The sequence below is a fragment of the Talpa occidentalis genome, unplaced genomic scaffold (genome assembly GCF_014898055.3).
Source record: "Talpa occidentalis isolate TD23 unplaced genomic scaffold, MPIMG_talOcc4v2.1 talOcc4.6, whole genome shotgun sequence".
Classification (NCBI taxonomy): Eukaryota; Metazoa; Chordata; class Mammalia; order Eulipotyphla; family Talpidae; genus Talpa; species Talpa occidentalis.
The window spans coordinates 80,810,399-80,836,691 of record NW_023604972.1 but is presented as its reverse complement, the minus strand read 5'-3'; the positions used below and the strand labels follow the sequence as shown (position 1 = coordinate 80,836,691).

The 26,293-nt window shown below is 37.6% G+C and overlaps 1 protein-coding gene and 1 pseudogene across 3 annotated transcripts in view; both read left to right on the top strand.

Annotated features, from left to right (window-relative positions):
• LOC119260264 (cAMP-specific 3',5'-cyclic phosphodiesterase 4D-like) overlaps positions 1–26,293 on the top strand; it is a 445,519-nt gene that overhangs the window by 198,384 nt on the left and 220,842 nt on the right. The gene's annotated exons all lie outside the window — the stretch shown is intronic.
• Positions 22,950–25,396, top strand: LOC119260406 (cytochrome c oxidase subunit NDUFA4-like; annotated as a pseudogene).

The following is a 26,293-nucleotide window of genomic DNA, read 5'->3' as shown; positions in this document are numbered from 1 at the left end:
GATGGACTAAGTACACTGCTGAGGGGAGCAGCTGGCGAGTCAGGAGAGGTCTGCTGTGCCATGTGGGTAGCTCCCTGGCCGGGGATGGAACTCATGCTGTGGTGGCTGTGGACAGCTTCATAGGTTGCTTCTTAACCCCTTGTGCCACCAGGGAGGCCCTGTATTATCTTCAGTGGCATAATTATCACATAGAATGTCCCTTTTAACTTTACTTATTTGTCTTCCTCTTCCTTTATCAACAACTCCTTAAAGGTAGGGATTATCTTATTCACCACTCTGTCCTTAGCATCAAGCCCAGTGTGTGTATTACAGTCTGTGCTAAATAAATAGTAATGAACAAAATTGATTTTCTGTGTCAAATCAACGAAAGAATTTTTGAGGTAGGTAAAATTGTGAGAAATAAACAGATCATATTAGAGACAGTGGCTTTTGTCTTTATCACATGCCTTAGTTTCTTATAGCACAGTACCTGGAATAAGTTGAGAAGGAATATTTTATTTAGGTTGAATGACATGTTTTATCCTTCCAGTGTATCATAAAAAATTGAACAGGCAGGGCCTCCACGGTGGCGCAGCGGTTGAGCGCTGGGTTGCGAAGCTGCCCACGGCCTCTGCAGTGCCGGTTCGATCCCGGCTGCTCCCCGGCCACCAGAGGAGGGTCCCACATGGCGCGCAGACCTCTCCTGCCGCCCGCTGCTCCCCTCAGCAGTGTACTTCGGTCCTTCTGCCTGCTTTGCTCCCTGCTCTGGCTCTGGTGAATTCTGTCACCCTCCCGCGCTTCTGATTGTACCCAGTGCTTCTATAAATAAATAAATCTTTAATTAAAAAAAAAATTGAACAGGCAGACTGCGCCACGTAGGACCCTCGCCGGCAGCCGGGTATCGAACCGGCACTGCACAGGCTGCAGGCAGCTTCGCAGCCCAGCGCTCAACCGCTGTGCCACCGAGGAGGCCCTATAAAATAATTTTAAAAGGATGTTCGTTAGTAATTAAATTCTTCATATACTCGTAGCAGTTATTTTTTTCTAGGTTCCATTTCCTTCCAGAGTAGATGGGGATTCTGATTTAACTGGCACAATTCCATATTCTCAGTTCCAATCTTTTTTTGCATTTTTGGGTTGTATGTGGTACATTGCTCAACATACACCTAATCAGCACTAGGTCAGAGAAGAATAAAATTTCAGCTTATAGAGTTGGCACTATTCTTTGATGAATGATGAACCCCTGGCATTCTGAAAGATTTGTAGATCTGTGGGATTTCTTTTTCAATGGGAGTAATAGTTCTAAACTTTGAAGGAAATGCCAAGTTTAAGAAATTGCAGTTTATTTCCTATATGCATATTTGCCAAGGGAAGTTTTGTGGCATAAACCCAAACAGTGAATGAATAAATATATGGGTTGGTGATAATCTTTCCTCCCATTACCTTCGCGGACATTTTGTCAGTATACCACTGTAACTCTGCTCCCTAGAGGCCATCTGAATTCACTACATCTTATCCTCATTTCTTTCCTCTTAAGGCATCTTCTTTAACAATATTCAGAGCATAATTTTCATATCTATTTTCATGCATACCACATTGTATTGCAAGTTGATGTCAGTTTTTCTTCTGTATGGGGAACCTGGCACACTAAATTCCAGTGGCATCTTTCTCCCCGTACTACTTCCAATTTGGGAACTAGATATGCTTATTTTTGCTTTTGTATTGATTATTATGCACTTCCCCCAGGAATTAAGCTCAAATACATTTCTTCATTCTAAGTAAGTCTCCTTGGATTATCTAAATTTTGTTTTTCAGGTTTCAGCTGAAATTTCATCTTCTGCAATTAGGGCATTGACCATGGTCTCTAGATACCTTGACATTCTTACTACTATGTGTCATTCTCTCAAATTATTTCATATTTCTTTAGAGCAGCTATTGTATCTTTATTTCATATGTAAAATGAAATAAAGTTTGAGGCTGTTTAAGTGCTGAGCTTCATTTGATATGTTGAACTCTATATACCACATTTTCAACTGACTTATCTGGCATGTAGGTATTAAAACATTCTCCTTGTATTTTCTCTGACTTCCAGAATTATTATATAGGGGCTTTTTTTCCTCTTGTGGGAATTATATCTCTCTGGCTGCCATGTACCCATTAATTTTCCTCTCACTCAGCATGGGACTATGGAGGAAAGAATTAGAAGGTGAAGCTGGAGAGTAGAGGTTAGAGGAAACTAATTAGTTTCATTTTTCCTTTAATTCCCACTTACAAGAATTGAATCAGTTACATTTCTCTAAGGCTGATCTCAGTTTTCTCCATCTTTTTTTTTTTTTTCCCCAGAAGTAAATTCTTGGTTTTTATTGAAAGTGTCTTCATAAATAATTGGTGCTTTAATCTTTAAAAAAAATTTTTTTTGCTTTTTTTTTAATATTTATCTTATCAACACCTAGCACATGCCTTGACACATGAAAAAAAGGCTTTTAAATAAATACTTGTGTCAAGGTACAAAATCAATATACAAAAATTACAGCATTTCTAAACATCAATAGCTAACTATGATAGAAATTAAGAGAACCATGTCATTTTCAATGGCATGCACACAAAAAAGTCTAGGATTAAATTTAATCAAGGAGTTAAAATACTTGTACACTGAAAAGTACAGGACATTGATATTTGAAGAAATTGGAGATGATAGAAATAAATGGAAAGGTATTCTGTGATCATGGATTGAAAGAATTAATATTTTTTAAATTCCCATACCACCTATAGCAACCTATGGATTCAGTGCAATTCTATCAAAATTACAATGCCATTTTTCACAATAGTATAACAAATTATCCTAAAATTTGTATGGGGCTACAAAATGCCCTAAGTAGTTAAAGCAATCCGGAGGAATAAGAAAGCTGTAGGTATCATGGGCCTTGATTCAAACTAAGTCACTAAGCTATAGCAATCAGAAAAGTATGGCATTGTCATTACTAAAAAGACACATAAATCACTAGGTCAGAGGGCCCAGAAATAAATGACACATATATGATCAATTAATTTATGACAAAGGGTGCAAGAATATACAATAGGGGAAAACAGTATCTTCTTAATATGTATCTTGGTGATATTTTTTTTTTTAAATTAACTTCAAAAGTAAAAATAAGTGGGACTACATCAAACTAAAACATTTTGGCATAGCAAAGGTGATCATCAACAAAATAAAAAGGCAACCTACTGAATAAAGAAAATTTGAAAATTATGTATCAATAAGGAGTTAATATCCAAAAATTATAAAGAACTCATGCAACTCAATAATAACAATAAGCCCCACAAACAATACAATTAAAAAATGAACAAAAGGTCTGAGTAGACATTTTTCCAAATGAGACATACAGATGGTCACTGGGTATATGAAAATATGCTTGACAACACTAATCATCAGTAAAATGCAAATCAAAACCACAATGAGATAATCACCTTACACCTGTTTTATGACTGTTATCAAAAAGATTGGACATAATAAATATTGCTGAGGATATGGAGAAAAGGGAACCCTTATACATTGTTGGTGGAAATGTGTATTGATGCAGTCACTATGGAAAATGGTCTGGGGTTTCCTCAAAATATTAAAAATAGAACTCTCATGTGATGCAGCAATTCTACTTCCTGGTATATCTGGTATGTCTATATCTATGGATATTAGCACTGGTTCTTTTTGGATGGCCCAATTACAGGAAAATTTTCTTTTTGGCTACCTTTTTCAAATATTATACAACGAGTATATATTGTTTACATGTTCAGTAAAACTTGCTGTAACACATGGGATCTGGAAAGCAACCTATGATTTAGTTTCATTCTTAGTATGGTTAGACCATGGGCCTCTTTGAACAGGTGATGGATTATATGAACTTAGATAAATGAGCCTCTGCTTTTAGACAAAAAAAGATTGGCAAATAATTTTGGCAGAAGTTTAGGACTTTAGAACTTTCCCAGTAGCATACAGCTTTCTCATTTGGGAGATAATGAAGGGCCTGGGACTCCCAGGGGGGAGGAAGGAAGGGCTGGAGGGGGGGCTGGAGGAAGAATGAGGACTAGATCTTGGACTTCCAGCTTTTGCCCTGAAAATGACTGGAAGATTTGGGATCACTTTGCAAGTGTCACATGGTACTTATGGAACCCTCTAAGTTGCTGCATCTGTAGGGCACCAGACTTCACCTGGAGAGCTTCTTTCCTTTGTGGAGGGATCTCATCTGTGGTGGCCGCCATTGTTCTTGGGAATGGCACCCTATCCTCCTCCCTTGAAGACAGGGTTTTATTAAAGAGACCATGAGGAACATTTTCTGTCATTCATGACTCCTAGAAATAAGCAAATACAACATGTGTCTGAGAGCACTGCATCTGGTATCTTACTTTCTTAAATATTTCCCCCCATACTTTATGATTTTATTGACTGCAGGAGAGATGAAGACTTTTGCTTTGAGAATGTTTGTCTTCTTCCCTTATCTAGCAGTTTCTTTTCTATGACCTTGATCTTAACTGATGACAGTAGGACATCTGTGGCTAGATCATTCATCCTGTTGGACGTCTTAGCACAGGGCCTGAAACAAAATGCAGGGCTAGGAAAAAATTCCTTATCTTGGATTTGGGAGACACTGTGTTGTCACTGCCTTAAGTTAGGTATTGAGGAAAAACACCCCCAACAAGAGCAACATATGTGCTACAGCCAGTTTTGGGAGTGGGAATGAAGGAGAGATACCATTACTTTGTCAGAAAGCCCTGCAGGGCCCTGAGAAATCTTGCTTCAGACAGCAGATTTTAAAAATAATGAAGGAGTGTTTTCTTTGGTGCAATAAAGCTGCAAACACAGATCTAGAAACAGCTGTGTGATAATTTTTTGTAAGTTGCTATACCCTCTACAATCTATTCTGCAGAGTCCTGAATCAAAATAGAGGATGGAATCTCTGCACTGAACATAGGAGTTGTAAAAGAGGCAAGGAAGGGAACATTTTTGAGTGGATGAGGTACATTCATAGGTGTTACAACATTTAATCCTGAGGAAAATGTTTCGGGCTAGCTGATGTTACCCTTATTTTGTAGGTGAAGAAACTGAAACCCAAAGGTTAAATATTTTGCCCAAGCACACATGCTAAGAGACACAGAAAGAACACACAGTAAGAACCAGCTCAAGCCTTTCCTTCTGTGTACTATGTACTAAATAGCTCATGTGAGGGAATATTGTTTTGGGTATTCTAATTATCCTTAATGTGTATTTCATATGTAAGCATATTATTTATGTACTATAATTACATTAGAAACATTAGAACTTAGAGATATACTCACTGCACATGCGTGTGCACATATGCACAAATATAGGAGCTGTCATGCACACACAGACTAGTTCTATCCTCACCACAACCTCTGGTAGACTTGGTCTGTAGTCATTTGGTCCTGATAAAGATTTCCTCTCTTTCCTGTGTGCCTTTGTAATGTACTATTGTGTTTTTTTCTAGTGCTCTCCCCCAAGCATATTTCTATTGTAATTATATTAAAGATGTACATACAGTTTTAACCCCTTAATAAATAAATTACTTTTTAGATAGTGCTTCATTCTATCACATAATTAAGTGCTCTTCAATTGTCATTTTAATGAGATCTGTTGGCAAAAAAAGCAGCAGAGAGTAAAGTAGTCCCTGAGCTTCTGGACAGACACCACAGGGGGTTATCATGGTATCTGTATACTTTCCCTCAATCCTCTAGGTCTGTTCTGAAGAAAAGTGGATTGAGACATTAATTTTTTTTTTGTAGCATAGGAGAATGGAGTTATGATTTTTGCCTGAGCATGATGTATGCAAGAAAAAGTTTTTTTTACTGACTCCTTATTTTCAGTTTCCTGATGGCCTTAGGAGGATAGTCAGATGGGTATGACTTTCAAATATTTTCCTTCTACCCTCTTGGAAATGACCTTTCAAAGTTTCTTGAGTTAGGTTACATCCATCTAGAATTGGGTGAGGGTAAGAAAGTGAAGACCGATATACACAGTATGTGCACACTTGTGTGGACACTGTCAGTTCAGGAATAGGAAGTCTAGAGGTTGCCCAGTCCCTAGCCCCTCCCATTTTACCCACAAGCATCCTCCCAGACACATGCTTCCCCGGATGAATTCATGCCAGTCGGGAGAAGGAAAAGGATCAAGATAGAAAGACAATGGCCGGTACTTTTCTATTTGGCAGCTGACTTTTTTCTTCTACAAAACTTTTAGATTGCTACATTCTTAAACTTTAGCATTTCTTACTTTGTAAAATCGCATGAAATGGTACTCTGGTTCCACTCTCTGTTTCTCACCCATCTGCTTACCAGGAACTTTCCAATATCCTGCTGTGAGGAAATAAACTATACTTTCCCATATAACGTCTTTACCCAGATCGATCTCTCTCCTCTCTCTCTCTCTCTTTCTCTCTCTACCCCCCACCACCTTAACCCTTTCCTCATTCCCTCTCTCCTTTCTTCCCTCCTTCCCTCTTGCCCTCCTGCCTTTACATTCACTGAGGTTAAGATAGTATGTAGAACAGGAATGTGACCTTGGGCTTGAGTGACAACAGTGGTCTCCACCCTTGTAAACATCTGTGGGTTCTTGCTGTTTCATCTAGTTTCCCACTTCCTGCCTTCTGCTGCTGCTCAGAGCCCTGGAAAGCAAAGCACCCTTCCTCCTTTGTCTGCATGCAGCTGCTTCTACTAAGCTGCCCGCTCTTTGCAGACAGACCACTTCTGGCACTTCTGTACCTTCAATTTTATTCTAATGGACTTATATTCATTAAAACAAGTGGGGCTTTACTCAAGTAGGGTGGCTAGTAGGCCACGCCCCAGTGCTGAACCAATAGTAGCATCTCTGATGAGATGCATTTCACCTAGTCAGAAACAGGGTCCTGGACACGAATGGAGACGTGGTGGGGTCAGGAGTGCAATGAGAGGTCTGGGAGAATGAATGGGTTCCTGCTCTCTCCATGTCTCCCTGTAGGTCCTCATAGAAAAGTTAGAAAATAAATGTGTCTGATCCTCCAACCAAGGCATGTGTAGCTGGCCCACAGAAAGTTGGGACACAAAAATCGCATGTTGTCAATACTTAAATATCAGGAGACTAGACATAGAAATGTCAATTAAGGCTTCTCCTTCAAAAAATTCTTCAATCTGACAAAATTAAATGTATATTCTCACAAGCTCAGGGCATATTTATTATGTGCATTCCTATTTGCCACATCCCTGTCTTGGCTTTTTGATCTGTACCCTGCCTGTTTCAATCTTTGCCTGTCCACCTTCTGGCTGAAAAGATTTGAATTGTGGACTGTGTTATTAGGTAGTTTGGCTCATATGTTTACCAATGGTGCTAAATTGACTTGTCTTAGGCGCTCCAGTTCAAGGGTGCACGTGAGTCTATATAAAGTGAATTTAATGTTTTCTCTTTTTCTTTCTTGGAAGCAAATTTTATAGTAAAAGGATTATCTGTTTCACTTAAGTTTGATGATACTGGTCTCAAAAACAATTTAAATGTAGGTTTTAAATCTCAAAAACAATTTAAACTAATTTATTTTGGAGTAAGTCATTTTTAACTAAGAGAAAATTAATGGGGTTTTATGTCTTTGTTACCTTGTATTGAATACAGTTGCCAGGGAGGCCTCTTTAACAAGCCTCCTGCTGCCCTGCTCAGCACCAGCTTGTGTGGGGTCTGGTATTTTAGGACTAGCAGTGTTTTTTGTGAAGCAGGTGTTAGTGTTGAACCTCAGACACAAAAGGGTGAATGGATCTCAGGACCCATTGTGTGTCTGAGCTGTTTTGCCACGTAAAGAGTAGGAGGAGTGGAAGAGAAAAAGGTTTTTTGTTTTTGCTTTGTTTTTGCCTCAGGGAATCCACCTGCTAAGGCTTTCTGACTAAATCATAAGCCATCCCAGTATTGGACCTTGAACCATTTCACGTGCTCCCATTTGTGATAGGCTCAATATTGTGTGGCCTTGACCTCTGATAAATCAGGGAGTCCACCAGCGGCCTAACTGTAATTTCTTTTCTCCATTATGCTGCTGTGGACAGAGACCCTGGCCAACCCATCATCCTTATCACAGTGTTGCTTCTCCTAGAGTAGTGGACTTAAGCTTCCTGCCAGCCTGTGGACTTATTCAAAGAAGCCAGTCACATTCTCTCATGGCAACTAGGGGTCACCTCATCCTTTTGTCACTACAAAATCTGTCCTCTGTGGCCTCTGCTTGTTCATTCTGTTCTTGAGGACAACCCCTGGTGAAGCTGTGAGGCATGCAGTGTTCTCTATTGGGTTGTGAGATTAAGTGACCGATGAAATATTGGAGACCTCAGCTGACCAGCACAGGGTGCCATGTGTTCAGCTCCCCAAGTCCTTAAGGTGGGAACCCCTCATGCCCCAGTGGGATGATAAGGTGGTGATCAAAACACACTGCTCACAGTTTTCCTTTTCTCAGCATGTATCAAGTCTGTTTCCACTTGCTAATTATTTGCCCTCTCTCCTGAAAAGATCACAGAGCAAAAATCACGTCTGTAATTTTCATCACTATATTGTTGGTGTCTGCACAGTGATGTCTGGCACTTAGTAAGTACTTGATAAATGTCTGTTGTGTAAATGAATGAGTGAATTTTAGTTGTAAGATTTTTGTGTTCTATGATTTGGGATGGTGTGAGATATGTGAGTAGAGGGCACAATTCCCTTCTCACTTCACCACATTCTTCCAACCTCAGCAGTGTTCCAGGGAAAATAAAGAGCATCAAGGATCCGGAAGACAAAACCAACATCCCTAGTTCACAGATCAGTGTCAGACTGGTATACTTTAATTGCTGCAAACCTTGCCAAATGTTGCAGAATTTGGCAACCAATTATACTTCATACCTTCTGAGACATCCTAGTCCATTTGCCTAATGAACTTGAAGGGAATTTAATGCCTGTCTCTCCTGATTTTCTTTTTCCTGGGCTTTATTCTTCAATTCGAGTTTGTTTACTGAGAAAACTACTGCTTTAAACAGAGGATGGATAGGAGCAAACATTCCAGTGTTTTGGTCATTTCTTTAGCTACCACTAAGCCAAGATTTGTGCTGAGGACAAATTAATCAGTAGTCATTTATCTCAGCCATGAAGATGGAATTATGTCAGGGAGACTTTAGCCTACACAAATTTTAGGGAGCTTTGAATTTTCTTTTGATTGTTTTCATGAAATTTGAGCTTGAGGGGAATCTGAGTCTTTTAGATCTAGCTTAGAGCTTCACAGTTTGTGCATTCTCACTTCTGAAGCTTTCTTCCACATATTTAACTATCCCTTCGATCCCAGTCTAACTTGAAAAAATTAGACTTCACCCTGGGGAGCCTTTCCAACATTGATCTCTGTTTCACTTTCAGAATTCCTGAAGGTTTTTTAGTTTATTTTTCACATGTAGTATTATCTAATGTGTTAATTTTGTTTATCTTTGCTTCTGAAAAGTGCCTTGAGGCATTGTCTTTTCTTTCCAGAGTGCCTTGCACACCTCTACTCATAATAGGTAATGTCAGCTTTTGCTGCTTGATTGTTTGCTATGGGAACTATGTGGTCATGAGTGTTCCATGAGGATGAATATTATTCATCCGAAGACAAGATAAGAAAACTGGTGTCAGTTTGTCTGAGGTTACACCACATCCTGAGCTCCTCCTGTGTACTGAAGCCATGGAGAGGAAACACCATGAAGAATATTATTGCAAGAGCAATCTGGCCAGACGCTTCCCAGATGTTGCTAAATTCTGCTTTAACTGTCTTGTCGAACCGTGTTAACTGTATCTCCTACTGCTACCAGACACAATACCTCTAGAGATAATATTAATTTGTGATTTTGTTCTTTGCCTGGATTTATGTTCTGCTCCTTGAAATATTACTTCTCTCAGTTATGAAAAACTCAGATCCAGGAGTTGGAGGAGCAGTGAATTAGAATTTACACCAAGCATGTGGTCTCTCTTGCCTCAGGTGATAAGGAGCAAAGGAAAACTGGAGCAGAAAGCAAAAACCAAATCATTATTTTAAAATGTCTTGGTTTCCAATATGAAGATAGGATTTAGGGGAGTTTCCCTGCTGGATACTCTAAGACACAGACTTCAGATTCCTTATTGGAACTCTTTCTGTGTAATGATTAGTCTTAAACCTCATTAAGAGGCTTTGTAGCTCCATTGGGCGTTAGCACTGAGGTGTTTATCTGACCAAACCCACCTCAGCATCTTGCACTAATTGGTTCCCCCAGGGACATCCCAAAGGAAGCTGCCAATCACAAAGAAGGAATTTTTGTTAATGATTTCTAGTGATTTCCCCTCCACTGCTCTTTCTCTACTCCCACCCAGATGTCTGTCTTTGCACAAATAACAAATGGTTGTCCCAAAATATAAAAAAAAATTTAGAAAATCAAGGCACATCTTGTTTTCCAACTGCATCTTCCCAACATTTTTAATTTTCTACAGGATTATTTATCAGAGGGGTGAGATTTTTCTCTATCCCATTCTTTTCCTGCCCTGCACTGTTAGTGTGAAACAGTGCCCTATCACATGGGAGGGATTCTCTTTACAGTTTAGCTGACAAAACTAGACAGTATTGATGAAAAGTAAATGCTGATTCATTTTAGAACATTTTATTCAAATGTTCATTCATTTTAGATGGTGATTCCCTTTCCTCCAATTCATTGTTTGCCCATAGAAACACAGTAGATATTTGTATATTGATTTTGTAACCTTCCATTTTACTATATTCGTTTATTATTTCTTGTAGTTTTTTGGTGGAGTCTTTTGAATTTTCTACATACATTATCATGTCCTCTATGAATAGTTATAGTTTCACTTCTTATTTTCCAATTGAGTTTCCTTCAATGTCTTTTTTTCTTGCCTGATTACTCTGATCAGGACTTCTGAGTAGTAGTGTTAAGGGAAATGCTTTCAGTTTTTCACTATTGAGCATGTTTGATATATATAGCCTTTATTATGTTGAGATAAGTTCCTTTTATTCCCATTTTACTGAGATTCATTGAGATCATAAATGGGTGTCATGAAATGCTTTTTCAATATCTATTGAAAGAATCATGTGATTTTTATATTTCTTTTTGTTGATGTAGTATGTGACATTGATTGATTTGTGTATGTTTAACCAACCTTGAATCCCTGAAATAAATCTCATTGGTCATGATGAATGCATCTCTTAATATATTGGTAGATTCTATTTGTCAAGATTTTGTTGAAGATTTGCACCTGTTTTTATCAGAGATATGTTTGTAGTTTTCTTTTTGTGTTGTCCTTGTTTGGTTTTGGGATCAGGGTAATACTGGTCTTGTAAAATGTATTTGGGAGCTGAAAAGATTCACTGCAAAGATTCCCCATGCCTGGTCAATGTCAGTCTCACCCATTGCTCATGATGAAATGGTGAAATTTCTTGTGAGCAAGATTTTGTTTGCCCTCTTTTACTTAGGGGAGAGGCCTATCAAAACCTACCTAATTTTGTCATGTGTGTAAACTAATTCCTCTCTAATGTAGTTTGGACGTCCCACCATTCAGGATTGCTTCTATTTGATCAATAATTGGGCTACAAAATGCATATATAATCCATATCCTATTTTATCTATAATTTTTACCTTCTCCTTTTATATCCTATGTTCAAAACTAAATCTCCTTAGGAAGGAATTTATTTCTAGTCTTTCTTTCATTTTCATGTTCGCCCATTGGGTAGACAGAGATGCCAGTAAACAAGAAAATTATCAAAAGTTAAGGCAAAGAAGTAGAATGTGAAGCAGTCTCTCTGGATAACACATAGGCTGAGTGGCCAACATCTGACTCACAGACTGCATTGAAAGATTGTAATGACTTTCAAATTCAAGTCCATTTTTTTTTCCTTTAGACAAAACTATTCTTATACCATTCTCAGTAGATGATAATCTATCCTATTTTTTAATGAAACTTCCAGTGTAGAGGACAGAAGCTCCCCCAGGAGCTCATTGTGAAGTTATATGGTTTTCAGAGAAAGATTGTTATTGTCTATTTTTGCCATTCATCCCCTCCACGGGCATGACCAACTTTATATAAACAGAGCTGCATCCATGTAAACTCATTGTCTGGAACTTGACAGACAGTTAGGGAATATGTTTACCCTAGAGAGCAACTAGTCCAATCCCTTCCCTGTGACTAGTTTATGTCTTTTCGCCTCTACATTGTAAATGCAGGCATTTCAATTTTAAATTCATGTTGTATCATTGCCTTATGTTCACTTTACCTTCATGTTTTATGTCAATTCTATACATACCCAGTACTTGGTTCCTCTGTGCTAAAATCTTTCTGTCAGTCAATATCCAGAATATGTGATAAAAAAATATGACTATTGGTGTCTGTGACTGTAAGGCATAGGATTTGCAATGTAATAACTTATAGGTCTGAGCTCCAGACTGCTTTCTGCCACAGCTACCTGTATGACTCTGGATGGGTAATTTTCTTTGTGTCTCTGAACCTTTGTTTACCACCATTCACTGTATGACTGGATTACAGTATTTCTTTTCAGTGGGTTTTGCATGAGATGTTAATAGATAATAAATGAAAAAAATGGTTACATTTAACAATAGGTGGTAGTTATATTGGGAGGAGGGCACAAGATTAAACGAACTTAAACAGATTTCTTCACTAAAAGACTTGAACCTATAAAACAGAAAAAGAACAATAGTGCATTGTAAATATTGAAATTTTCAGGATAGATTTTATAGTTATCCATCTACAACAATCTTGAGCAGGTTTATCTGCAAAGCAGAAGTAACAGCTTTGTCCTGAATGGACCATCCCAAAAATGCTGTAAACTCCTAGGAGAACATTCAGGGCTCTATAGATAAACAGTAAGTATTAATTTATACATTTCATGGTTTTTCCTTTTGCGTTGTGAGATATTGAGGGCAAAAACCTTTTCTTATTAAACTTGTATAAAGAGCGAGGGTCTAGTCCAGCATCAAAATTTTTGAACTGCTTGTCACAGAAAATATTACTTTTGAAATGGGTGGATTTTTGAAATGGGTGAAATTTGTAGTCAAGATGATATCTAATATTAGGAATTTTTGAAAGTTTCCTATAGTTATACAGATACTGTCAGAATAAAATGAGTCATAGATAGGTACTGGTAGATTAGAAAATGGCAGAGAATAGTTTTGTAGGCAGTTCTTACTGTCTCCTTTTCTTGGACTGATAAATTTTTTAACCACCTTTGAGTCTAGATTCCACTTGAAAATGTGGAATTTTAAGTGGGGGCATTAGTCCAATTACCAATATATAAGGATAGGACAAAATCCCATGGAATTTATTTCATCTTTCAGCTTGTACAATTCCACTGAGTACTTATGAATTCAATTCATTACATTTATGGAGTTTATTTTTCTACTTTACTATTCCATTACCCTGTTGTATTTCTTATAAACATCTGGAGAGCATGAAATATATCTCATATGTATTTACCTCTCCTTTGACACCTCTTGTTTTCTTAATATAAGAGCACAATAAATATTTGCTGAAAAATAAACATGGGAATACGTGGCTCAGATGCTTTTCCAATTTAGCATCTGAAGTTAGAGATAGCAAATAAAAATGGTGAACGTATATTTAGCAAAAGTTAAATAAAGTTTTTGAAAGAAGGGAGAAATAGGAAAAAAAAATTTCCTATGGTTTCACTATCAAAGAATAACCACTGTTAAGACTTCAGATTATTTCCCTATAGACATATTTTGTGCAAAGCCAATTTTTATATATTGTTGTAATCATGTTGAATACACAAGTTTGTATCTTGATTTTTTTCACTCAAAATTATATAAAGTTTATAATTATTACATGTGCTATTTTGTGTAAGAAATATTTCACAAATAAAATTTTAAAAACCATAGGAGTCCCCAGTGACATAGTTTTCACAAACAGAAAATTTAAATTGCTCCTGCATGGATTTCTTAAAAACTTATTCTTTTGTTATCATATTTCTTATTAGTCTTTCCCTTATTTTGTTTTTATTTACTCATTTTGCTTTACAAAATGGCTGGTGTAAATATTTTTGGACATGAATATTTTCCTTTTGCATATTTTCAAAACATTATGCACCTATTGCCAAGCTGCTTTTCAAAAGTTTGTACTAATATTTGCCATTTCTAATCATGTACATGCAAAATTGATCAGCTACAAATATTGTTTTACTTTTTAAAATATTGAATTTTAATTTCAATGAGAAATTGGCTTCTTTTTTTTTGTCAGATTAGTGAAGTCAGGTCTTTTCTCATGTATTTGTTTCTATAATTTTTGTTCTTTTATGAATTGCTCATTCACGTCTTTCTATTTATTTTTCCTCATTGAGCTGTACGAAGGCTACATTCCATAGAGCGCCTGTCTCTGCAGGTGTATCACACATCATTGCTTTAGCTGATGCCATGGAGAGTGTGCGAAGCAGGCAGAAGCTGCCCTCAGCTTGGGCAGTCAGGGCAGGCTGTTTTGTGGATGGTTTTGTAACACAGCTGAGTTACTCGGGTGAGCTAAGTTACTAAACGGTCCCCTCTTTCCGTTAGTTCAGCATTGCAAAAGTGAGGCCTGGCTAGTGAGGTGTGTGTGACAGTTTTCGTGCTTCCCTTTGTCTCAACTATTATTAGATAAGCCCAGAATTACCAGTAAATTGGGGCTGTGGGCACATTTATTTTATGCAGCTCCATGGTTCTGAAGAGTTGCAACTACTCAATATGGTTTGCTCTTCACAAACTGCAAACAGCTTGTGTGTGACTCCTTAAGAATAATGAGAATCAACCTCATTTTAGGAGAGGGGACAGATTGTGCCTGCATTTGGCATCTCACATCCCTCTGCAGCTGGGATTGCTTAAGACCCTTCAAGGAAGTGAGGGGCCCATACTGACAGCAAAATGTCCATTTTGTCTGAGGAGCTGCTAAGTTCTGTCAGCTTTTGTGGGCATTAACACTTATTCTAGCATGGCTTCTCTCCCCTAACCACTGGACATGACAGACATTAAAGTAATATCTCTGCACTCTATTTCAGTCCTTGTCAATTTATCAGGGAGCTAAATGCTAAATACCTTTAGACAAATTATAAGCTATCCTTTTAAAACAAGACAGAAACTTTAAAAACTACATCAGAACATGCAAGTTGTATATTTTTTTTTTTTTTGAATGATTAAATATTTATTTATTTTTTTTTTTTCATCTAGAATGGTTTTTTTTTTTTTTTTTTTTTTTTATTCCCCATACAATTGCAGCCCCCCCATTCTGACCCCAATCCCTCCCCTCCCACCCCCGCCCCCCTAAAAGTGTCTCTGGTTCATAGTTTTTTGTTGATTTTGATTTTCACTTTCTTATAGTTATTCGTTTTCCTGGTCCCTTATTTAAGTTTTCTAGATTCCTGCTATGAGTGAGACCATCCGGTATTTTTCTTTTTCTTTTTGGCTTATTTCGCTGAGCATGATCCCTTCCAGCGCCATCCATGTTGCTGCAAATTGCATGTGTTTATCTTTTTTGAATGCTGAGTAATATTCCATGGTATATATGTACCACATCTTCTTGATCCAGTCATCTATTTTTGGGCATTTGGGTTGTTTCCAAAGCTTAGCTATTGTAAACAGTGCTGCTATAAACATAGGGGTGCAGGTGTTCTTTGGAATTGATGTTTCTGTGTCCTTTGGGTAAATACCTAGGAGTGGAATTGCTGGATCATATGGAAGCTCTATGTTTAGTAGGTCCAGAAATCTCCATATAGCTTTCCACAGTGGTTGGACCAGTTTGCACTCCACCAACAGTGCAGAAGAGTTCCTTTTTCTCCACACCCTCGCCAACATTTGTTGTTGCTAGTTTTTTTAATATGTGCCATTCTCACTGGTGTAAGATGGTATCTCATGGTAGTTTTGATTTGCATTTCCCTGATGACAAGTGATGTTGAACATTTTTTCATATGCCTGTTGGCCATTTGCATTTCCTCTTCAGAGAAGTTTCTTTTAAGCTCTTCTGCCCATTTTTTGACTGGATTATTTTCTTTGTTGTTGTTGAGTCTCATCAGCTCTTTGCAGATTTTTGTGATCAGTCCTTTATCATTAGTGTTGGGTGCAAAAATGTTCTCCCAGTTGGTGGGGTTTCTCTTTGTTTTTGTTATTGTCTCTTTTGCTGTGCAAAAGCTCTTTAATTTGATGTAGTCCCAGCTGTTTATCTTTGCCTTCACTATCACTGCTTTGGGTGATGTGTCTGTAAAGATGTCTTTGATGTGCAAATCACGTAGTGTTTCGCCTATATTTCCTTCTATATATTTTATGGTTTCAGGTCTTATGTCTAGTTCTTTAATCCATTTTGAGTTGATTTTTGTGTATGGTGTGAGGTGGTGGTCAAGCTTCATTCTTTTGCATGTAGCGACCCAGTTTTCCCAGCACCATTTATTGAACAAACTTTCTTTGCTCCAATGCATATTCTTTGCTCCTTTGTCAAAGATTAGTTGACCATAAATCTGTGGGTTTATTTCTGGATTTTCTATTCGATTCCATTGGTCTGTATGTCTGTTCTTGTTCCAATACCATGCAGTTTTGATGATTATGGCTTTGTAGTATAGTTTGAAGTCTGGGAGTGTGATGCCTCCATTCCCTTCTTTTTTTTTCAGGAGAGCTTTGGCTATTCGGGGTTTTTGGTGATTCCATATGAATTTCATCAATAATTGTTCTATTTCTTTGAAGAATGACATTGAAATTTTGATTGGAATAGCATTGAATCTGTATATTGCTTTTGGTAGGATGGCCATTTTAATAATGTTTATTCTTCCAATCCATGAGCAGGGGACGTCTCTCCATTTCTTTGTGTCTTCTTCTATTTCTTTTAACAGTGTTTTATAGTTTTCTTTGTATAGGTCCTTTACCTCTTTTGTTAGATTTATTCCCAAATATTTGATTTTTTTTGTTTCAATAACAAAAGGGATGGTCTTTTTGATTTCTTCTTCTTCAGATTTATTGTTTGTGTATAGGAAGGCTACTGACTTTTGCGTGTTGATTTTGTATCCTGCCACTTTACTGAACTGATTGATGAGTTGAATTAGCTTTTCTGTGGAGTTTTTGGGGTTCTCTATGTATAATATCATATCGTCTGCAAATAGTGATAGTTTGACTTCTTCTTTTCCTATTTGGATTCCTTGGATGTCTTTCTCTTGTCTTATTGCCCTGGCTAGGACTTCCAGTATTATATTGAAAAGCAATGGTGAGAGTGGACATCCTTGTCTTGTTCCAGATCTTAATGGAATTGCTTTCAGCTTTTCACCATTGAGAATGATACTGGCTGTTGGCTTGTCATAGATGGCCTTTATGATGTTGAGGTATGTTCCTTGTATCCCAGAATTTCAAGGGCTTTTATCATGAATGGGTGTTGCACTTTGTCGAAAGCTTTCTCAGCATCTATTGATATTATCATATGGTTTTTATATTTCTTTTTGTTGATGTGTTGGATAACGTTGATTGATTTTCAGATGTTAAACCATCCTTGTGCCCCTGGAATGAATCCAACTTGGTCGTGGTGAATTATCTTATGGATACATTGTTGGATTCTGATAGCTAAAATTTTATTGAGGATTTTTGCATCAGTGTTCATTAGGGAGATTGGTCTGTAGTTTTCCTTTTTTGTGTTGTCCTTGTTCGGTTTTGGTATTAGTGTAATTTTGGCTTCATAAAACGTGTTTGGTATTGTCCCTTCCTTCTCAATTTTTTGGAAGAGTTTGTGAAGGATAGGCACTAATTCATCTCTGAATGTTTGGTAGAATTCATTTGTAAATCCATCAGGTCCTGGGCTTTTGTTTTTGGGGAGGTTTTTATTACCATTTCAATTTCGCTAATTGTAATTGGTCTGTTTAGGTGTTCTATTTCTTCTTTATCTAGCTTTGGGTGATTGTAGAGTTGTAGGAATTTGTCCATCTCCTCTAGATTGTTAAACTTGTTTCCATATAACTGTTCATAGTAGTTACTGATTATTCTTTTGATTTCTGCTGTGTCCGTTGTGATTTCTCCTCTTTCATTGATGATCCTGTTTATTTGTGCTTTCTCCCTTTTTTCCTTTGTGAGCCTGGCTAGGGTTTGTCTATTTTATTTATTTTTTCAAAGAACCAGCTCTTGGTTTCATTGATCTTTTGGATTGTTTTTTTAGTTTCAATTTCATTTATTTCTGCTTTGGTTTTTTATTATTTCTTTTCTTCTACTGGTTTTGGGGTTTTTTTGTTGTTCTTTTTCTAGATCTTTGAGCTTCGAGATGAGGTTGTTTCTTTGCATTCTTTCTTGTTTCTTGATGTGAGCTTCTATTGCTATATATTTTCCTCTTATTACTGCTTTTGCTGCATCCCATACATTTAGGATATTAGTGTCCTCCTTGTCGTTCAATTCAAAAAATTTTTTAATTTCTTCTTTGATCTCCTCATTAGTCCAATGGTCTTCCAGTAGTGTGGTTTTTAATCTCCATGAGGTAGGAAAGTTCCTTGCCTTCTTTTTATGGTTTATTTCTAGTTTGATGCCTTCATGGTCAGAAAAGATGGTTGATATGATTTCAATCTTGGTGTATCTGTTGATGTTTGTCTTATGCCCCAGTATGTGATCGATCCTGGAGAATGATCCGTGTGCGCTTGAGAAAAATGTGTACTCCGTTTTTTTGGGGTTTAGTGTTCTATAGATGTCTGTTAAGCCTAATTGCTCTAGGTCCTTATTTAGAGCTTTGGTTTCTTTACTTATTTTTTGTCTTGTTGATCTATCCATTGTTGATAGTGGTGTGTTGAAGTCTCCCACTACGTATGTGTTTTCTCTGATGTCTGTTTTCAGAGAGGACAACAGTTGTCTGATATATTTTGGTGCTCCTTCGTTTGGTGAGTATATGTTAATGAGTGTTATTTCTTCTTGAAGTATTGTCCCCTTGATCATAATGTAGTGACCATTGGGGTCTCTTTTTATCTTTTTGAGTTTGAAATCTGTTTTATCTGATATAAGTATAGCTGTTCCTGCTTTCTTTTTTGGTCCATTTGCTTGTAGGATTGTTTTCCATCCTTTAACTTTGAGCCTATTTTTATCTTTTGTAGCTAAATGTGTTTCCTGGAGACAGCAAAAGGTTGGGTTTTGTTTCTTAATCCAGGCTGCCACTCTGTGTCTTTTTATTGAAGAGTTTAGTCCATTTACATTTAGAGTTAATATTGATATGTTAACATCTGTATTTGCCATTGTGTTTGTCTTTCCTTTGATTTTATTTATTTATTCTTTTAATAACTTTTTTTTTTTTTTTTGGCCTTCTTTCATTGTTATTCGTCCCTCTGAGGTTCTGGCTTTAGGACTCCTTGTAGTATTTTTTGGAGTGGGGGTTTAGTTGCAATGAAATTCCGGAGTTTCTCTTTGTCTGGGAAGGTCCATATTCTTTCTTCAAAGAGGAAGGAGAGCTTTGCGGGATAGAGTATTCTTGGTTGGCATCTGTTTTCTTGGAGTCTGTTGACTATGTCCCTCCACTCTCTCCTTGCCCGTAGTGTTTCTTCGGAGAAGTCTGATGTCAGCCTGATTGGTTTTCCTTTGAATGTTATCTGTTTCTTCCCTCTTGCCAGCTTCATTATTTTTTCCTTGTCCTGGATTCTTGGGAGCTTTACTATTATGTGTCTTGCTGTATTTTTCCTTTCGTCGTGGAAGTTTGGTGTTCTTCTTGCTTCTTGTATATCAATTTTCAGCTCCTTCTTCACATTTGGGAAGTTCTCTTCAATTATCTCTTTGAATATTTTCTCTGTTCCTACATCTCTCTCCTCTCCTTCTGGTATTCCTATAACTCTTATATTTCCTTTCCTCATGGAGTCAGATAGTTCCCGAAGTCTTTCTTCGTTCTTTTTCCTTCGTACTTCTCTTTCCTTTTCTGTTTTGGTTCTTTTTATTTCTGTGTCTTCAAGATTACTTATTCGTTCTTCCATTTCATCTATTCTGCTTTCATTGCTTTTCCCAGAATTCTTTAGTTCTTCCATTAATTCTTTGATCTCCTGCATTTCTTTTACTTCCCTCTTTAGGGACTCAATTTCTTTCTTCTGACCATTGTTTTCCCTCTCTAGGGACTCAATTGCATTCTTCTGATCGTTGATTATTTTTCCCTTATCATTGTTTTCCTTTATGACTTCTGTCAGTTTTTTAATCACGGCAATTTTAAATTCTCTTTCTGGAAGGCTCAGAAATTCTTCCAAGTTATTGTCTTTGCAATCTGGGGGCTGGCTTTCTTTTTGTGGTGTGCTTTTTCTCTGGAGAGTTGCTAGGTTGCGTGTGGTTCTTCTCCTCCCTACTGTCTGTTTTCTAATTTGCCGTATGCGTTGGGACACTGTGTTGTTGGGACTGGCCGGCATCTTGGGTGGGCTTCTCTGTTCCCCTCTGGTTCTTCCAGGAGTCATCTGTCAGTTTCAAGCAGCCGGGGGGGCTGGGGCTGTGTGCTGGTGCTGGTCTCCTCCTGGGGGGCGGGGCTCTCTTTAATGGCGTCTGGAGCTCACCTCCGTGGCGGATCCTGCAGGGTTCGCCTCAGCTCCCGTTCACGGGGTGTGGTGGCTGCAATAGTTCCTTTCCACTCACAGTCCCGCTTGCTGTGTCCGTTTTTCTTGTTGGCCGTTTTGGTTTGTTGTTTCCTCCTCTCTGCCGGTCGGAGAGTGCCGCCTCTGTGGGCGGGGGAGGGGAGCAGGGTTCTGCGCTTCCCTCCCTTCTCGTCCTCTTTTATGGCAACTTTCTTCTTCGGGCAGTTTGCTGGAGTCGTCCGTTTATCTTCCGTGTCCCAGTTCTCACTGGGACCTGCCGCTTTTCCTCCCTATTAACTTTTTTTAATGGGAGATCTTACTCGCAGCGTCTCCTCGCCGCCATGTTGCTCCGCCCCGACAAGTTGTATATTTTTTTAAATAGTAATTTATTTTTGTCTTGAATGAAACACTCAGACATAGTTTTGGTATTGCTAGTGCCATAAAAATTATCCTCTTGCAAATAAAACAAAAGCTCTTTCACCTTAATAGCAAAGGTTTGGAAGAGGAGGAAATGATTTGAGGATAGAAGATTCTTTCCTGAATATTATTTTTATCATTTTTTCCCCCTTAAGATTCTATAATGCCTCTTATTTGCATGTAGGATTAAATCCGAATTCTCCTTGGCCAATTTCTCTGTGTGAATTTTACACTCTATACTATTGTTAAAATAATTTAAAATCAACTTTTTGTTTCCATCCTAGCATATTTACATTCAAGAAGAAAGCCTAGACCTGTCTCTGGTCTTATAGGATGTCCTTCTTAAGCCATCTGCCTCAGTTATCTACTTCATATTCTGTCTTGTCCACATTGTGTCAGCTCACATAGTCAAGATATGTTGCTTATCAATCCTGTTGGTTATGTGTGTTGTTGTTATTTCCTTGAGATTGAGAACATTCCTCTGTCCTTCCCAGCGTGTTGATAGTCTTTTATGCATTATGTATCCAATATTTTAAAACATTTAGGAGGTTCAAATTGTGAGTACATTTTTGGGTAGCTAGGGAACACGTGTTTAGGGTTACAGATTTCAAATGCTAAATAATACCATAATTTAAGTATTTATGAAATAAAATGGATTCTGACTTTTTGTCTGCCCCTCATCTTCAAATAAGCATTCTTTAAAAACTTTTAAAGATTTTTTTTTTTTTTAAATAGAGGCATGTTTTTATTTATTTATTTGTTTGTTTTGTTTATACAAGCACTGGGTACAGTCAGAAGCGCGGGAGGGTGAGAGAATTCACCAGAGCCAGAGCGGGGAGCAGAGCAGGCAGAAGGACCGAAGTACACTGCTGAGGGGAGCAGCGGGCGGCAGGAGAGGTCTGCGCGCCATGTGGGACCCTCCTCTGGTGGCCGGGGAGCAGCCGGGGATTGAACCAGAGCCGCAGAGGCCGCGGGCAGCTGCTGCTCAACCCAGCGCTCTACCGCTGCGCCACCGGGGAGGCCCATTTTTAAAGATGTTTTTAATTCTCTGATGAGGCCATGTAAAAATACTTAATCTATAAAAGTAATGGGGCAGCTGATTGGTAATGTTGGGGTGTGATGATTACGTGATTTTGGAATTCTACACAAACTCTGTGCTGGCAACGGAATAGAAGAGAAAAATTAATGACAATAGAATCTGGTGGTATTAATTCTCTGGAGATTCTATGTGAATTAAACTTGGTAAGGATGTATAGAAGGCTGCTGGTATTTTTGTTACTAAAATTAAATTCTAAAATTCTAAATACAATGCTCTTTAGAATGAGCTCTTTCTTTGACAATGAATGAGTCTAGATAGAAGATAAACTTTTTAAAACATCAGGGCTATAATTCTGAACTACATCATTAATTGGAGAAATGTACAAAGATGTATATGCAATGTTTGAGGAATCACTTGCCGGATAAAATACTGTGTAGGGTAATTTCTTGACACAGGAGTAAGTCAGCGCCAAAATAGCTGGCCTGCTCTTGAGAACTTGATGATAGTGTTGATAAAGAACAATTACTTATGAACTTAAATTTTTTAACCTTTACAATAATCTCCTATAGTATAATTACATCCATTTATAAATAAGGAAATTGAAGCTCATAGAGAAGTGATTGCTCAGGTCATACAGCTAGTCAGCAGCTTTGTAACCTTTAACTCATTCATTACTGACTCCAAAAATCATTATCTTGAGATACTGGAACATTTTCCAGAGTGTAGAACATTATTCATAAACCATTATCATGATTTATAAAGGAGGGATTCCTTGTGAATTCTGAATTGTTCCAATGAGTTGCTGGTGGTAAAACTGAAATATATGTGCTTATTCTGTTCTGGGTAACATAGTTTACATGGTCATATATGAAAGGATTATGTACAGAAAGGAGAAAAATCAAATATGATACTGATCTGAGATGGGAAAACAACATATGAATGGAGGGAACAGTCCTTTTCTCTTAGGAAGAACTAGGACCATGCCGCTAATTTTTAGTGGATTTTCTGAGTGGAACAGTAACTGCTAATAAATACTCTGAGTATATGTATGTAGCTGTACTAATTGAGCATTTACTATATGCTAGATACTGTATTAAGTACTGAATTATGCTTTCTCATTTAATCTTTTCAGTTACTCTACAGTGTAGGTAGCATTAATATTCTCATTTCACATATGAGGAAACTGAAGCAAAAAAAAAGAGATTTAAGTACCTCTTCAAGTCCATCTTATTACTGACTGAATCAGATAATATCTAAACATCATGATGACATAATCTGTGTTCTTAACAACTATCTCCTATTTCTTATATTACAGCATTCTACATATTTTCACACATGATGCTGCACATGGCTTACCAAGATGGCTTTAAAGTTTCTATCAAGTTATGGCTGCAAGATTATATTGAAGGACTACTTAGAAACACTGAGTGTTGTTACTACTTTTGTATTTGTTTAAGTTGGAAGGCACACTGGATTGGTTACCAGGACAGATAGGTTCTGGCAGAGGATGCTCTGGGAACCCCTTCTTTCATCTGTAGAGTTGAATAATAGTCCTAGAGGTAGGGATTTGACATACCACCTTCCTTAACTGAATATCCATAGAACATCTACAAAACAATCCATTTCTTGTATTCCATGGGAGACTGGGATTTTGTATGTATCTGGGGATATTGACATGTGAATATATATGAATGAGCATGACCTAGACTTCTTTTTAAAAAAAAATTTTTAAGATTTATTTATTTATACAAGCACTGGGGTACAGGCCAGAGGTGCAGGAGGGTGAGGGAATGCACCAGAGACAGAGCAGGGAGCAGAACAGGCAGAAGGACCGTAGTACACTGCTGAGGGGAGCAGCAGGTGAGACAGGAGAGGTCTGCCTTGCCATGTGGGTATCTCCCTGGCTGGCCAGGAATCGAACTGGCACTGCAGAGGTTGCAGACAGCTTCATAGCACTGCGCTCAACCCGCTGTGCCACCGGGAAGGCCCTGACCTAGACTTCTTAATGGTGTAATTTACGATTTATACTGATGTCATAGTGGGAAGAAATCTATTCCTGCCTCTCAGAATGAAGTTGACATTTCTGGTTGAACCCAGAATGTTGTAGTCACTAGCACATTTTATACCAAGAACAAAGGGATCATATCTAATCTCCCATATAGCAATGTCTCTCTGAGAAACAGTCTTTATTACAACAGTATGTTTTATTTTGCCTTGTTATTCCTGGCTAAAAAAAAAATAATTTTAGAAGTGTATAGAAAGAAGAGAATATCTAAGATATTCTCCCATGAGTCAAGGTGGCTGATGATTCTTTTTAGAAGCATACAAGATTCTTAAGATATATTATGTTAATGGTTTTGAGTTAGCAGTTTATCACACCACATAGTCGTGTGAGTAGTTCATCATTGAGTCACATTTCTTTTCACTGTGTGCTGTTAATACAGGCTAATCTTGGACATAGAGTATCTGAAATATTGACAAACCCATTTTGAATTATTTTGGAAAGCATTAAGACATTTGGCTACTTTGATTTCATACCTCTGACTTCAGTACTAATTCCAGGTGTGTCATCTGTGAAATCTGAACATCTGAAAAGAAATATAAATAATAGTAATTAAGGTGGTTGTGCCTTTTTTCTCCTCACAATCAATTCTTTTGCTAGAATTGCAATAATGGTATTTTCAATAAAAATACCACCTGAGATTTTTCTTCCTTTCTCATCAGATAGCACTTTACTAGAAAACTGAAATTTTCTCTTTGAAACACCTTCCATTTATCAAAAATGGCTAAAATAATCTTCTAATGCAGACTAAATCCTTTTAATGTATAACCATTTTAGGGCCAAGAGAAGTGGTTTGTTCTACAGGAAAACATTTATTGGCCTATTTTTATTTTAAATGCTCACAGAGGACCTCAGAGTTAGAGAAGAGACAGCACCAACCACTAGCATGCCTGGAGGATGATTTGTTCTTTCATATTTGTGGAAACCTGTGTCAAGAGAAAAAATGTCTAAAAATAAAATGCATTTGCTCAGAATCTCTAGGGCAAGGTGCAAAGAGCCTTGCTACAGTAGCCAGATTAAAAATTAAATGGCTGAGAGACTTAGTCCTGAGCCTTGCAGATTTGTTCTCTTATCCCTCCCAACCCAAGGACTCTTCTGTAACAATTCTCTGCCAGATTCTCGGCCAGGCCAAGAAGCAGCCTAACTTGATCTCCCTCTTTATATTTATTGGATCTGGAGGTACTGGAGCAGCACTGTTTGTCAGGCACGTGCCTTTGTTCAATTCAGATGGAGTAGAAAATGCCAGTTGGAGTAGAAAAAAATCACCCAGAGCCCTGGAACAAAGCGGGTCCCAAAGATCAATACAAGTTCTACTCAGTGAATGCAGATTACAGAAAAATGAAGAAAGAAGGCGGAGACTTCTAAATGAAATATTTCACTATAATATCTACTTAAAATCAAGGTCTGCCAAAAACCATCCACAGTTTTCCACTTACCAGAAAACATTTCCCCTCTAAATGCATGAAATCATGTCAGTGTATGTAACTTTCATGCTGGTGAAACTTGAAAAAAATATAAGTGAAAATTAACTGACTGAAATCTGCAGAGTAATTACTGTCAGTGGAACTTTAGGTACTTTCTGGTCAACTGTACCATCTGATTAGTTTCAGTAGATTGACTTCGGGTACTTCTGTCTGAACTTTCAGTTGTAATCTGTTTGCTGGTAATTTGTTTCTTCAAAGTCCAGTGATTATTGGTCCTTTAGAGCATTGCGTTAATCAGCCAATGAGTATAGTCATCAAAATGTGATCTAACCTGTTCAACATTCTAGTCAGGTCCCAGGTGGCAGACATAAATGTCCCACCATAGTTCACGTAGATTTTTACCCAGAGCTGTTTGCCTGAAATCTGATGACAAATGGGAAACAGTCTAAGAGTAGTATGGACATTATTTAAAATTTACTGATAAAGAGGTATCCATGAGGAGAAAAAAGAAAGGCAAGGTAGAGAGACTAGATAGACATACCTTTCTTATAGCTGGTTCTTTTCTGCTATCTTAGATGTTGCTCTAATTTTTCATTGCTTCCATGGTAGTAAAAGCTTAAAACTAGAATGTTGCAAGGTGAAACATTTTCTTTAATTTCTCTATGTCTCATTCTCAGTCCATAGCCCTGCCATTATCACTACCATATTTTAAATATTTTTCAACTCTTCCCAAAGCCTAATAATGACTCTAGTTTGCTATTCATTTCAAAGGATCTCCTCTTTTAATCAAACTTCAACTATTTTTGAAACATCTTTATAAAGAATCTAGTGGAATGAG